This window comes from Sminthopsis crassicaudata, chromosome 5 (assembly GCF_048593235.1).
Source record: "Sminthopsis crassicaudata isolate SCR6 chromosome 5, ASM4859323v1, whole genome shotgun sequence".
NCBI lineage: Eukaryota > Metazoa > Chordata > Mammalia > Dasyuromorphia > Dasyuridae > Sminthopsis > Sminthopsis crassicaudata.
The window spans coordinates 228,290,468-228,303,534 of NC_133621.1; positions in this window are offsets into that span (position 1 = coordinate 228,290,468).

Below are 13,067 nucleotides of genomic sequence, written 5' to 3' on the forward strand. Positions count from 1 at the left end.
GATCCCTGTATTTTTCATTTCTAAGTATCCCTTTTTGATCTGAAACACTTGCAAGTATGGTCTCAACTATTGTTGAATAGTCAATAACACTTATGAAATATTTTCCTTGGTGCATATAACCCTCCTGCTCTGATTACTATAATCCAAAGATAGGGTAGACAAGTAGTCTTCACTTTTGGGGAGCTTCTGATATCAGAGATGGGGTATGTTTTAGGCCATACACATACATAAAAAGACAGAACTGAATGAAACTCTTAGATTTTAGTCCTGGGGAGGGAAGTTAGAAAAGACTGGGCTGAAGGAGAGCTTTTATGCAGATTATGGAAAGAAAGGAAGAACAGAAATGGCTAGGAAGAAGTGGGAAGGGATGCTGGATGGAAGGATGGGTAATAGAAAGGTTCAAAGGTAGCTCACTGTGAAATGTAGGTGACAATGGGGAGCTGTTGTTTTGGGGAGGGAAGGAAGGGTAGTGTCTATTGAAAAGTCAGTGAGTTGAAGAGTAAGGAGGTTGGTCAGTCAGTTTTCCAGAAAAAAAAAAGTATTAACATATATTCTCTAAGATTTAAGTTTAGATAATTAACAAAAAATAAACCAAGCCCTGATTTTTAGCATGTCTCTCAGCATTTCAGTGCATTCACTGAAAATTTAGAGCTGGTTCAAACTGGCTCCAGCACGCTCCTGGACTGAAGGACTTTTAAATCCATCTTCTCAGAGAAGTAACTATCTACGTTTGAGAAGGGAGAAGTTGGGGGTGGGGAAAGCCCCTTTTATACCATATCTTATAGCTATTATATTGGCCCATACTATTATTTTGCAGTCAGATGAAAGACACAACCTATTTTTCTCTCCAGAGGGACAATTTAAATAGAATTTGGGTACCGAGTACACCCCAAACAGAAACAAAATTGATATCGATAAGATACTTTATTCCCAGACACACCTCACCATACTTTCAATTACCTAGCCTCCCTGAGTATCATCTGACTCAGCAACAGATCTGTGGGAGTAAGATTTGAAAATGGAACGGATGGGCAGGATGAAGGAATGAATAGGAGTACAAGTGAGGGTGGGTCAAAGGAGAAAGGAATTTTATGTTCTATTTGGGTTAAGCAGAGAGTTTACTCAAAGTTAGCTAGAAAACAAGAGTTAAGGCTGGAATTTTCTGCTGTACTAAGTTCAATCATGATATGGAACAGAGTTTAAATTAAAACTGCATTCTAATCAAACATCTCCAAAATAGCAATGAAAATCGTTTTCTTCAGTTTAATACTTTATGTATTTCAAAGTGCTTGCATAATTATTATCTGAAGTGAATTTAGCAGTTTGTGGAATCATAGAGCTTGAAGGGATCTTGGAGACCATATTTAATGCAGTTGTCTCATTTTACAGAAGAGGATTAAGTGATTAAATGATTAACTACTACAAGTTGACATTATTATGAGAGGGATTTGAGGCCTTTGAATTCAAATCCATGGCTTTCCCCATTGTCTCTCTCCACTGTGTTTTATATTTATTTTACATTAAGGAAACAGACCAAGGGAGATCAAATAATTTTCTAGAGATTCTTAGTGAGATGATAGTAAGTCTGGGACTAGAAAGCTATTCTTTTGATGACTAATTTTAGAACATTTTTTTATTATATCACAAAAAATATTTTCGATTTCTACCTAAGCCACTTCCCTCTGTATTTCTTGGCTCCAGCTTCAGACTCCAGGGTAAGTTAGCAACATCTGGTTAAGGTGGGGCCAGGAAGGGGTGGAGGAAGAGACAACCAATCAATGCCCAAACTATTTGCAATACCAAACTTTAGGCTGAGAAGAAGGAGGAGAAAGCCCAAGCAAACAAGAAAAGGGAGTGCCTGGATGGAGAGAGGAAAGTAGTCGGGGAAAGAGAGGACACATAGTGATGTGAGGGAGAGAGTCAGAAACTGCATAGAGAATCCTTTTATACCCTTCCTTTTTTAGTCAACTACTGAGGTGCCTCCCTCCCCATCCAAAAACATTCCAAATGTGGTGGAGAAGAGGGGCAGAGAGTGTGCAGAATCTTCCCCTGTGCTCTCCACAGTAAACATCTTCAGGTATGGCAAAGCCACTATCTTATTGTTTCTGGTAGAAGGTGAATAGTCATGCATTGGATGACAGATGGAGATGAAACAGATTTGAAAAAAAGCATTGGCTAAAGTCATAAAATAAGTTCCATCTTTTTAATTTAAATACTCTGAAAATACATGAGGTTAGATGCTTATTTTGTTTCTCTGGGATGGAGTGTGGGGAGGAGGTATATTAGTTAACCCAAGCTTATTTTACCATCCCTCTGCTCTTAGATAAGGTGTCATGACTGCCCTAGAAATTGATGTCCTGCCAACTCCATTATGGTGGGTAATTTGGAGTCCAGCGGACAGTAACACCCGATTGACCTTACTATGGAGTACAAAGTACATTGGAAGGGGTGTTAAATACTGAATTTGGTTAAGTGAAGATAGAAAAATTAAGAGAGTTGGAGGCAATGTGACAGGAATTGAAAGCACACTGCATTTAGAATCAAAAGCTAATAGGACTATAAGATTTATTTATTTATTTATTTATTGTGGAGGCAATTGGGGTTAAGTTATTTGCCCAGGGTCACGCAGCTAGGAAGTATTAAGTATCTGGAATCAAATTTGAACTCAGACCCTCCTGACTTCAGAGCTGGTGCTTTATCCACTGCACCCTCAGAATGTTAGATTTAGAGCTGAAAAAAAGGAATTTAGAGATTATACAAATCCATCCTTTTTATTTTTACAGATGACAAAACTGAGGCACAGATAAGTTAAATGATTTGACTAAGCTTACACAGGTAGTCAGAAACATAGTGAGGATTTGAACAGTGTAATTCCAAATTTGTGCAAAATTTCATTATTGTTGGATTAAAATCCTGACCCTGCAAATTTACTACAAACTTACTACGTGGTCTTGATCTTAGCTTTTTTGGGCCTCAGTTACTTCTGTAAAATGAGTGGCTTTAGATAATCTCTAAAGCTCCCTCTCAGACTCAGTCCCATGATCCCCATAATCAGGGAATGGAGTGGGAAACTTGCATGGAATGGTAGATATGAAAGAAGACATTACAATGTCCTGAGGAAGGGAGGTATAGGATCGTAAGAGTATTTGAGGAAGGTGATTTATCATGCAGCTGCAGGATTGATAGTAAATAAGCAGAAGCTAGCTAGAAGACTTTGCCATCATCCAGTATGAGTTAATGAATTCCCCTCTTGATTCCTTCAGCGGTGAAAAGGAAGAGACCCCAGAAGAAAAGAAGGAATGCTCCTGTTGAGCACTGGAGTTGCCATCCACCATCTTCCATCATTTATAAACCAATACAGATGTTACAAGAGAGAGCATCAAGAGGCCAAGCCCATAATTCATATGGGAGGCAGACAGTGCCCAGGGCAGCATGAGTCCCAAGGCAGAGCTTGCCAATTGCACCTCCCTGTCAGGCTGTTTTGGGGAGAGGCACTCTGGGAATTTCTACCTTTAATTCTATTAATTCCTCAACTGAGAGAGATTTCTATCTTCAGACGTGATTTCTAGAGGGAGGAGTCCTTGTTAATTTGTTATGTGTCCAACAATCTTGGACAAGATTTTCCCTTCCTTGTCTGTGATATTTCTAAGTAGAAAGAAGAACCTCTAAAAATTCATCTTGTCATACATACGAGTGACCATTTGGTCTTGGTCTGCTGTTCAAGCCACCGATAAATGTTTGGTGAGGCTGGCTGCTTCTCTGCTATTACCAAATTCTCAATCTGAGAAGGAAATAGACACAAGTTTATGTCAGTGATGAGGCAAAGATCCCAGATAGTTGGGCTCTGGACCATCAAAATGAATCGATTCCTGCTGACCTGATCTTAAGCCTAGAAAGAGACTGCTAAAAAGAAGTCAACAAATCCATGACCTAGACTTCAAACACATCTTTCCATTAAAGTATCTCACTTGCTAGTGAGATCCTGACAGATCTCCAAGGTGTCCAGGGAATCTATTCCATAGTCCTTCATTCTTTGGTTTCAGTCTGCAACAGCCCTGCTTGTGAAAAGAAGAGTTTTCTCAAGTGCATCCTGTTTCCCTCTGGCTCTTATTTGTATTTGTTTTAAGATGGGGATGTAGAACAGTAAGGTGATGATGATCCAGTAAGTGAAGACTTGTAAATAGAAAAGTTATTCCACTGCTTTCAAAGTTTATGGTCAAACCATCTCAACTCATTTTATCTTCTTCATTAATTTTTATTTTCAGACTTTCCATCACATCTATGGATTTTCTTGAGTCCTCCCTACATTTATCTTCAACTGGTTATTCTAGTTTTTAGATGTTTCTTTTCTCTCTCATCAAGCACTAGAAGCATGAAAATAATATAATGCCAGCCCAGAAAATAATTCTAGCTAAAACCCTAGAAGGAAACAAATCAGACTCGGAGAGTAATCCTAACAAATACAGGCATCTAGATGGTGCAATGGATAAATCAGTGATCTTGGAATTAGGAAAATCTGAGTTCAAATACTGCTTTACACACTATCTGTGTGATCCTGAGCAAGTCACTTGTGACTTCTATTTCAGCCCCAGTTTCCTGATCTGTAAAATACCGGAACTCAATGACCTCTAAGGTTCCTCCCTAAATCTATAATCCTTTGTTCTAAATAAACTGTTCTACTTTCTGTTTCCCATAGTTGGCATCTCAGCTCTTACCTCTGTGCCTAGATTGGATTTTCTGCCTTCTTCTGCCTCTTAGAATCTTTAGCTTTCTTCAAGGTTCAGTGCCATCTTCTACTGAAGTTTTTCCTGACCTCCTTACTTGTTAGTGTTCTTTATCAAATTGTCTTTTATTTGCTTGTATCTGTTCCCTCACAGTAGATAGATATCCCTCCACAGACCTAAGTTCCTTAAGATAAGGAGTTGTTTTTCATTTTTGCCTTTGCAAATTTAATATCTACTGTGGTGCCTTGAATGTAAAGGGCACTCTAATAAGGGCTGATTGAATTGAATTGGACCTTAACTGCAACTCATCATAATCCTTAACTAATAACCATAATAACCTTAACACTGATAACAGATATTAATTCAACTTGATAATACTAACTTTGGTGGCTCTAAGCTTGATTTGATCTAAACTCTGTCAATATTAAACTGAAGGTTCACAAGACTTCCAAGACATCTCTTGCATCTTTCACTAATCATTCTGTTGATCCCCAAAGCACATCTGTCCCCCAAAATTGAGGTACTTAATCTTGGTGAATAGTTTATCTCAGTATAACCTTTTTCTCAATCCTTAAATCAGCATAAACCTTTTTTTTTAAAGCAAAAAAAGATGCTTCCCATTTCTACATTTCATTCTTGATTCTCTCTCTGTTTCTGTTTATCTTTGTGTGCCTTTCTGTTTGTCTATCTGTCTCTGTCTATCTCTCCTATTCCACCTTCCTCATTAGTCTTTCAAAGCTTCTTTTCTTTCTGCATTCCTGGTGAGTGCTCCCCCCAGTTCTGTGCCTCTGTTCTGACATCCCCTTCTTTACATAAGAAGTCTTAGCTCCTCCTCCTCTAGCTGTCAGCTTTCAACATCCTTCCCCAGTCTGGCCCTCCCTGCTCTTGTCTTTGACTCCCCTCTACTCCACCCTAATTTCATTTCTCCCTGTTCCTTGTTTGTTACCTTCTCCCTACCCCGAGGCTGGGCCCCGTTGGGTTGAGGTGGCCTGCTAGTGCATGTTTCTCACCCCATCCCTTTCCTCAACCTCTTCTCTCAAAATATCCCTCAAACTATCACCACACCTACTTATGCCCATTCCCAAAGTCTCAATTTGTTGCATCCCATTCAACAATGCCCCTATGTTGAATGACAAGCCCTGGGGATGGGAGGTGGGAATTTCTCTAACCTCAGCAGTTCTGTCAACCAGCATTGATTGAGTACTCATTGCATGCCCTATGTTAGGCACTTTTGGTGGTGACAGTGGTAGTAATGATGATGATAATAGTGACAGAGTAAATATGACTTATATATTTTTATTTAGATATATTGTTTTATTTCAGAGATGTGAGTAATACTCAATCAATGAAAATCACAGGAAGGCAGATGGTTAGTATAAGTAAGAACCTTCTAAACATCAGAATTACCCACAGTATCATGGACTTGTCATTTCATAGGGTTGGACACAGTATAGTGGAAAGAACATAATCAAGAGTCCTACCTACTTACTAATTATATTTCTCTGGGATTCTGTTTCTTCATCTGTAAAAGGATGGAGATTGATAGATGACATCTAAAGTCCCTTCTAACTCTGAGATTCTTTGAGTCTGTAATTCTGCAATTAGTCTAGTGAGTAGAAAGATCTTCCTTATACTGAATTATCATCTCCCTCTTTAGAACTTTCAACTGCTGTTCCTGGTTGCTTCTTCTGGAATTGAGTCTACAAAGGAGCGAATTACTTCATGAAATAGTGTATCCCATCATCAGTGGTGCTGGAGCATAGGCTAGATTACAGTTTGTTGGGGTTGCCTGAAGAGAAGATACATGCATTGGTAAAAGTGTTGGACTAGATGATTTCCAAAGTACTTTCCAAACTATGAATCTTTTTGAAATAAAGGACCTAGACCTTACTCTCAAGTTGCTTATGATCTAGTCAGGGAACATGAATTGAGCACATACAGATAAATATCATGATATATTTCAAAGTTCAAATACATTTAGAACCATTGAAGGGATGCAAGATTAAAAGCAGAGCTAAGTCACTAATTGGGCAGCTATAAGTCATGGAAATCTTCCCCATATGAAATGAGAGATGTAGATTGGTAGAGTGAAGCAGAAGGAAGCATCCTCGGGTAAGAGGATATACATATTTAAAACCAAAAAGAGGAGGTAAGGATTATAGATGAGGGGAAAGAAAGGAGACATGGGTAGGTAGATAAATAGGACCTCTGAAATCATTGCTGGGTTCTGGAAGTGGAAGTAGGAGTGGTAGAATTTGTACAGGGCAGGATTGAGAGGAGGAAAGATAGGAAAGAGTGGGGTTATTTTAGGAAAAGCTTCTTAGAAAAGAGAGGATTGTGGAATAAGATTATGAAGATTTATGAAGAAAGCTTCTTAGAAGAGAGGATTGTGGAATAAGATTTATGAAAATAGAGGAATCCTGGACTTTATCTTGAGCAGAAGAAGTCATGTGGAAAATTGTCCTTGTGTCTCTGTACAGGCTAGATTGTAGAACCATTCTTCCATAGGGACCTAACAATCACTGGGTGCAACATATAACCTACTGCAAACTGCTTAGCTTATCAAGGAGAGATGAGGAAAAGGAGGGAAGGAGAGGAGAGAATTTGGAACAAAATTTAAAAAAAATGTTAAAAATTGTTTTTAGATGTAATTGGGGAAAAATAAAATATTAAATAAAAAAACCCAACAACAACCATTGAATACACAGGGAAACATGAGATCATTAATTCAGAACTAGATATTATCTTGAAGATGGTGTAGTCTAAGGCCTTCATTTTATAGATGAGAAAACTGAAGCCCCTAGGGGTTAGTGACTTGCCTAAGGCCTCTAAGGAGAAAGATCTTAGGAAATTAGGCAGTTTTCTCATTCTCTCTTCCTCTGTTGGACATATTCATTTGAGCTCTTTTTGCTTATACATAATTAGCAAGGAGATAATTTTACTTGTAGTACCTATCTCATATGGTTGTTTTAGAATTAAATGAGATAATGTACATAAAACACTTTACAAATCTCAAAGGGTCATGTAAATATCAACTTTTGTTATTACTGTTGTTTTTTCCATTTTTTTTTTTTTAATCTCTCATCATGATGTGGCTGATCCTGGGTTCCTCAATGATCCTGGGTTCTTTGTCAATAAAGAACAAGTTCTGATAGGCTTTACCATCCAGGAGAGGTTTCTATTTCAGGGTCCTGTAGGTCTGTCTTCTGAGGATTATTTTCATCAAGAGTGGAGAGGCTTCTCCTCAGAAGCTTGGCCACCAAGGGCAAGATACTTCTATCTCAGATAATTGACTCCCTTGTTGCTTTCAATTCCAGATGAAGCCATTCAGTAAAGGCTTCCTTGCTGATGTAAGGAAAGTTCTAGGGAGGGAGATTACAGCTCAGTATAAGGAAGTTGTTTCCATGCACTAGACTGCTGCTCACAGGCTCCTAGGCTCAAAGAACTTCAGTCAGAAGAGGCTTTAGAGATTCTAAAGTTCTAAGTCTCACTTAAGTATGAAGAGTTTTGTAAGACTTTTTTTTTTTTTTTTTTTTTTTTTTTTTGAGGCTGGGGTTAAGTGACTTGCCCAGGGTCACACAGCTAGGAAGTGTTAAGTGTCTGAGACCAGATTTGAACTCGGATCCTCCTGAATTCAAGGCTGGTGCTCTATCCACTGCATTACCTAGCTGCCCCTAATTTTTGTAAGATTTTTTTTTCTTATGAAGAGTTTTGTAATGGAAAAAGAGGGAGCTTTAACACTTATAATGCAGATGATCGCTGAAGTACTGGAGATTTAAAAAATTTAATTCAATTCATTCCTACCTAATCCAGTTCAATCAGCATTTATCAAATAATTTTTACTATCCCTGGGAATGATTAAAAAAAAGGGGGAAAAAGCATTGATTCTGGAATCATTAGACCAGAATTAAAATTTTATTTCTGATGAGTAGCCTTATTAGTGACTTGGATACGTTTTTTAATCTCCTGAGATGCCTCAGTTTCTTCATCTGTAAAATGGAGGCAGGAGTGGGATAGAACCAAATGACCTCTGAGGCACTGTTCTATGTGTTGGAGTTACAAAGATAAAAAGAAATAGAAACAATCTTTGTCCTGGAGAGTATGTATATTAGAGAGATATACCATGTGTAAATAGATAAGTAAAGTCAAGATAATACGAGCAGGGGGAGAATAATAATGGCTACAGGGGTGGGGGTGGAGAGAATCAGAAAGGACTCCACTGGAGGAAGGCATTTGAGATGAGCATTGGAGGAAGCTAAAGATTCTAAGAGATAGAGATGAATAGGGAGTATATTCCAGGGATGAGAGACAACTTATGAAAAGGCAAATTGGTAATGATAATAGAATGCCAATTTCAAAGCTTACAGTTATAAGACAGCATGATTCAATATATTCATGTACAGCATGGTTGGATAGATGATGGTTCTTGATGGTTCTTGTCTATACCCTCTTCCATATTTGCATTTTTCTTTTCTTTGCATTTCATCTTCCTCCCCATCTCCATACTTGGGATCAGCCTTATAAAGTGGGAGCTCAATCAATTAGTGGCCATGACATGTCCAGATATCAACATGGTGGGTCTTAAGACTTGACTTTAAGACTCAAAAATAATCTATAGGGGTGGGAGAGTTCAGAGTTCTGCAAAGGAGCAGAATTGGTGGGAATCCTTTCTTTTTCTTCACAAAATTCATTTAGAGGAGGTGAGATACATATAATCCTTCAAAAGTGCTAGAAGGAACTTGATTGTTTTCAATGATATGTATCATTAGGGAGTATGCTGAGCTGAAAGATATTTGGTTCTGTGACAGAAAGAGTGATGCAAGAAAGGTTGCCACATGCAGGGTATCCTCCCAGGTCTCCAGTGTAACAAGATGGGGGCAAACTCTTGAATTACTCATAATAACCAAGAGAGAGGATGGCACAGAAGCCATCCTGTAGCCATGATACAGAGACACAAAAACAAGGGCAGAACCCATGGTAGTTGTATAGAGCTCTAAATATCAGCTCCACCTAGATGGGGAGACCTTTTTGGAGAAGAGGAATTTTGAGTAGCTTTTAGGAGGGCAAAGATAGATCTTGGTGGTTAGAGGTGGGAAAGGAGAGGAGTGACATTTCTATGTCTGGGTATACTTAACATAAGAGAGTCACTTTTGCTTTCTGAGTTGAGTTTACATTTATGTAAAGTGGAAACAATAATATTTGACTTGCTACCTCATTCAAATATAAAAGAAATGGGACTTGTTTTAATTTTTAGATTGGGCCCTATTAGTTTGCATATTTGTAATCCTAGAAAATTGTCTTCTCTGATAATCAATAGACTGCTCTGAGACAGCAGGCAACTCTCACAGGGCTCTTTGAAATCAGCTGAATTTTGCCTTGGTTGCTGTATTCTGTTGTGGTAGCATACCAGTCTGGTGAAAGTATCAGCTTTCCAAGAAAGGCAGAATAATAGGAACCTGCACAGACTTCCGATCTTTCCAAATATCAGCGCCTCTTTTGTCTATTAACACGGATCCGTTGTTGCTCTCTCCACAAAGATTCTTGTAGTTTTTCAAATTCAATGCATTCATGTTTCAGGGGTATGTAAATAAGCCATAGAAAAACCTCTTAACCGGTTCTCTGCTGGTATCATTCAAGTTGGAACACAGAAAGTAAATATTATCTTTGTCAAAAGTTGTTTTGATTCCAACTCTTCCCTCATATATCAGGGAAGAGATATCATTTAATGATTACTTAGTAATTGCCTACTATATGCCAGGCATTGGGGACATACAACAAAAAAGAAATAGGTCCTGCTTTCAGGTAGATTATATTCCATGGGAGGGATGGAGGTGGAGAGCAGGGAGGACAACATGTACAGAGACAAGAAACACAATGAAGAAACAGTTTGTTTCACTGGACACTACTGGAATAGGGACAAGATTGACATTTTATTGGTGTAGGGAATTTGGGAGATGCAGAAACTTCTAACAATGCAAAATGGCACCATTTTAAAACTTATACTCTTAAGACAATTTTCCACAGCACTGAAACAAATGACTTGATCTGGGTGATGTGTCAGAATGTTAGATTCAGGATTTGAACCCATTTCTGGTTTGGGTATTGTTTTTCTATTTACTAGTGGGTAGAGGGAAACTCACTTAGAACGTCAAATTTGAGCTCTTCAATTGCATTTCAAAGTATCTCCTATTAAACTTTGGGCTATCTTCTCCCCCTGATTGAGGAAGAGGGGGAGAGAACCACTCCAGCTAAGACTACCTGCTTTTCCAACAGCTCAAATGAAATGTGAGCTTTGTCTTTCAAAGTTCCCAACAGGATCGTTTTTCAAGTTTTTCAAGTCCCCTTCTTCTCTTTCCCAAACCTTGGTCTGGAAAGTCTACCATACTTTACTTTCTTTTCATTAATCAATATGATTTAAACCCTATTTAGATTCTTTCTTTTTTATATGTGCTTGGTGCTGCTTGGGTCAGTATCTAGGATGAATGTTTAGCTTACCATGATTCTGTTTGATGCTTCTTGTTTACAAAATTGCAAAGCTTAGCATGCTGTCTTTCCCATAATATTTATAATATATATTTTATAGACCCAAGAGCCCTTTGCAACTTATTCTTTCAACTAATTGTTAATATCCTTCCATCTCTTGTATAGGAAAAGTCTTCTAGTAGGAAAGTCAGAGCTTCCTCCTGATGAAGTCTTTTAGAAAACTATCAGAAAACAATTTTGTTGGACAGAGAAGGGCTATGGTCTACACATGCAATCTCATTGGTACAGGGAATTCCCAGGTAAAAAACCTTCCTCTGCCAATGAAGGTTGGCATCATCTCTGTATATTCTAGATCTCGGTGTCTCTTAGAGCCTTGAGATAATGATGATAGGCAGGATGTGTTAGTAGTAGAACTTGTTTGAACTCAGGAAAGAGATGCTTGGCTTCTATTAGGTCGCCCCCTATTCTTTAGAGAAAGAAACTGACTCAGGATCTGTGTATACCAAGTGGTACTTGAACTTGGGGGGGAGGAAAGGAGTGTCAAGTTTAAGTCTTCTGGATGTGGGGGATACCGTTTTTTGGATACCATTCTCCTCTATGAAGTCCACCAAAACATTTTCTATCATCTAGGAACTTGGGATCAAATACTTGCTGATAAAGATAAATATATAGGGATCACAGCAAGAACACCACAAAACTAAGCATTAATGGTCACTAGTCTACTTATGTCACAGATGGGCCAAGAGTAGGAATGACTTTGGAGAAGGGAATTTAATGGGTAGCTGAGATGATCATTATGGAGACAGCAACTACAGGAATTCTATGCCCAAGGTAGGGGAGAATTAAAGAAACCTGTCACACAATAATAACTAGCATTTATACCACTCTTTGAAGTTTGGGAAGCACTCTCTATATTTTATCTCATCAGATCTTCATGGTAGCCTGGGGAGATCGGTGCTTCTACTTACTCCTATTTTACAGATGAGGAAACTGAAGGAAGGAAAGGCTGAGGGAGAGCTAAGAAGTAGATGAGGCTGGATTGGAACTCAGGCCCTCTGGATTCCAAGTCGTATAGTTTCTCAGTTTTGTCTATTGATATCTTTTCATCAATCTGGGATGATGGAGAAGTGCTGAACTCGGAGTTAGGAGAAGTGAGGTTGACTTTTGGCCCTGACCCTTCTTAACTAGTCATGTGATCTGGGACCCTAGGACTGGACCTCTTTGAACTTCTTTGCTGGAAGTGTCCTTGAAAGTAAAATGGGAGCCTTATCTCACAGGGTGATAGTCTAGAAATCATTACCTGCATGTGAACTATTTGGATAAGAAGGATCTTCTTAGAGGAGCCGGGATTTGAAAATGGGGGGAGCGGCAAGGAAGGGAGGGTAATTGAACTGTCGAATTGGGAACCTAGAGAGAGCTGGGAGTCAGGAAGGCAAGTCTGAAAACTTGAAGGGCATGAGAATGTCCTCCTGCAATACAGGGGCTGATACAGGGAGATGTAGGAGTACAGCTTTCCTGCAGAGTGAAAGACAAACTCTGAATCAAAGAGAAGTTGATGAAAGACCAAGCAGAAGTAGCAGGAAACAGTTTTGGGGTCCTGCTTCCCTAGCATCAAGTGAGTTTGATGAGGAGAGATTTCTTTGATAAACTAATTAGTACTTGAATAGATTTTGCAGGAGCAGCAATTTCCAGTGCCCATCCTGGGAGCTAGGTGTGTAGTGTTTATTGTATTGTTGGGGCTCGTAAAGATCTTGCATGGCTGCAAGGCAAACCAAACCCTTCAGATTGCTCTAAATCTGCACTGACTCCATGGGACCAAACCCAGCTCCTCCAATCTATATATAAAGAGGAAGTCACTCT